Source organism: Galleria mellonella, unplaced genomic scaffold (genome assembly GCF_026898425.1).
Source record: "Galleria mellonella isolate WM207_F2 unplaced genomic scaffold, CSIRO_AGI_GalMel_v1 utg159, whole genome shotgun sequence".
In the NCBI taxonomy this organism is placed as follows: Eukaryota; Metazoa; Arthropoda; class Insecta; order Lepidoptera; family Pyralidae; genus Galleria; species Galleria mellonella.
The window spans coordinates 3,580,214-3,583,317 of record NW_026442004.1 but is presented as its reverse complement, the minus strand read 5'-3'; the positions used below and the strand labels follow the sequence as shown (position 1 = coordinate 3,583,317).

At 27.5% G+C, this 3,104-nt stretch overlaps 1 long non-coding RNA gene across 1 annotated transcript; it reads right to left on the bottom strand.

Annotated features, from left to right (window-relative positions):
- Positions 1-448: 448 nt before the first annotated feature.
- On the bottom strand, positions 449-2,891 carry LOC128200139 (uncharacterized). Its single transcript, XR_008252550.1, has 2 exons — positions 2,672-2,891; positions 449-1,242 (listed from the first exon to the last, which is right to left on the bottom strand). It is a non-coding gene; the product is annotated as an uncharacterized LOC128200139 (long non-coding RNA).
- Between the last annotated feature and the right edge of the window lie 213 nt (positions 2,892-3,104).

The window sequence follows — 3,104 nt, the reverse complement described above, 5'->3', positions numbered from 1 at the left end:
TGCCATTCTAAGCTGTATAAAAAAAAATACGCCCTTTCTAGGAAAAACCACGACAGGGGAGCTCATTCCACAGACTTAGCGTTTGCAGGAGGAATTCCCTTTAAAACCGCGCTGTATGCGAATATTTGGATTCTAAAGTGTCAAAATAATGTGTTGGCTTTGAAATAAAACAACAATGTACAAAAAGTTAAACATTAATGTATTGAGAGCACGGTCGGTATTCTAAAATAAATATATCATCTAATTAAAAAACATTTGCTCAAATAATACAGAGTTAAAAGCATTGTTTTATATATAAATAACACTATATATTTAAAATGTATATATACTATTTTGAATTATAACAATAATAAATTTCTTTACCACTTTTATTTGCATTAATTTAAAATATGCAATTCAAATGCAAATAAATTCGGAGAGTAAATTAGAAGAAATAACAATTAATTAATGAATGAGTATACTTTATTTGCATTATACAATATCGGGAATAAGCAAGACAATTAACAAATATAACGATACAATTGTATAAGTATAGTAAAGCGGTCTTATTGCTGAGAGCAATCTTTTCAAGACAACCTTAAATTAACCTTAAGAAATAACAATATGTAATAAAAATACCAATTCAACATACATTAAATTCTTTCGTTAATTTGTAAAATTACAATTTTAAATAGAATTCCTTATAAATAATCTAGTAACGTAAGCTCGAAATTTGGTTAAGCAAATTTATGTACAGTTAACACGCTGTAAGCAATAATTTTTATTCTAAACAACTTAATATATTAAGTATAATGAAAAATACATTAACATTTAAAAGATGAAAATTTTTTAATTAAAAATAGTTTAAAAAAAATGTTAAATTAAAAACTGGAAGCTCTTATTAAAAATTAAATTCAATACGCTAATATTATCCCAGTAATATTATCACTTTAATAGTATTTAAATGGTCAATTTATATGCTAATTTTATATACAGAAATATAAATGTATATACAGAGATATATACCCATGATATAATTACTGTACAAAGTCTTTTCCTAAAGGTAACCCTCAATCTATGGAGGATGGTTATGATTACTTTTAACAGCAATGACAGTGTCATCTATCGTGACCACTACAGCTTTACATCCCTTCCTCTGCTTTACACATCTCCATCTGCCTTTTCCTAAGTTACTTATCATTTGTAAACCATATCTATATCCATCTAATGTGAGATGTTGCGCCTTTTTATGCGTCTTGTGACCTATAAAAAGAAAATAATTTACTCAAAGAGATAAAAACAATTTACTCAAAGAGATAAAAACAATTTATTCAAAGAGATAAAAACAATTTACTCAAAGAGATAAAAACAATTTACTCAAAGAGAAGTAATTTAATAACACAATAAACAAAATAAAATTTCTGCGACGATCGTAGACGTTCATGGCAATTTAAGTGTCTCCATACAATTGTATACTTTTTAAGACACACCTATTATAAAGCAAGGGGAAAATTTTAATATTATAGTGAATTAACCGTAGTACTGCAATATTGATTGTATCATCATGATTATGATAATATTTATTATTTATTACACTTTAAAGTTTTCGTGAAGATCGTATAAGCTTCTCCATGCATTTGCATAATTTTTGTTTTCCTTTTAACCGTTTGACAGCTATCTATCAAAATTCTAATACATTCTAAAACTGCTATAGAAAATTTGGGTATAAAATAAATAAAAAATATATATCTACTTAAAACTTTATAACTTCTCCAATTTTAGAAATTTAATAGAATTTAGAAAATTAAAGAATTAATGGAAACAACTGTTGAAGGCAATTAGTTAGAAGGCAAAAGATATACAAGTAGTATGTTATAAAAAAAAAAATGGAAAGCCAAATAAAAATAAAAAAAAAAGTTTAACATTTATGTTTTGCTGCGCAAATTCCATGTAACCCCCTCTTGCAACGGCAACAGATAAGGTTGGAACGTTTTATTCCAGTCCTCCTATTACTGCAGATCGCACACTGCCGTAAATTGCGTCCAGGTAGTTTTTCCAAAGCAAATTTTGGGCTTGAAGTTGATGCTTCATTTTCCATATTTCTAAAGGTCGTCCATTCTTCTTCGATTTGTCCAAAAATAGCGGATGTGAATTGCAGCCGGGACATTAAATAAAATCATATGATACAATTATGCTACGATAAATTATTAATACTAAAAAAAAAAACTTAAATATGTTGAACTTATTTGCAAGTTTTTCGCTTGCTTTTGGTTGTTTTACTCATAAATGAAATGAATAACAGAGATTTTCATTTGACTTCATATCAGGTCCTTTTATTATATTATTTTTATAAATTTTTTGATATTAATACTACTTAAGGGATTTTTTTTTATATTAATATATTTTTATATAAATAAAACAAGTTAACAACACAGTAACCAAGTAAAAAATAATAACGATATAACGTTGTATTTTGGTACGATTTTTTTATAGTAAACCGTTTCTTTGTAGGAAAAATTGTTTAATCGTTTTCTGGAACTACCATTCGATCATAAACGAGTTAAATAGAATGCAATCCGTTAGAAAAATGCATAGAGCGCATCTAGTAGCCAGATTTCAATCGAATGGATTAATATAAATACATCATAATAACATTAAAATACTAGAAACACTAAGGAATAAGTTGATTAACCTTAAAATTTATGTAAACTTCAGGTCGGGTGGGTGATTGTGTTCGTTTACGATAGAAATTATTTTATCGTTGTGCGTAATTATGGCAACTTTGCAACCTCTATAGCTCTGTTTCGAACAACTCCAGCGCATTTTCTTACCAAAAGTGCCGTATTTTAATGTGAATTTGTAGCCGTCCATGAGAAGATTTCGATAGCCTTTATTGTTTGTTAGTACAAATGAAACTGTAAAATAATTAGTCTTATTAATCACTTATTATATTTAAAATAAAAATTTTAAGACAATGGATTTTTTTTATGAAAATACTCTGAATTTTTTATTTTATTAGTCTAGTAGTACAATAAGTTTGGAGGGTAAAGGGATTGTTAGTAATGGAGACTGAGAATCCCATTGCTAGCAATATACCCAACCAGGTCGACCTCCTCGCGGTTCCC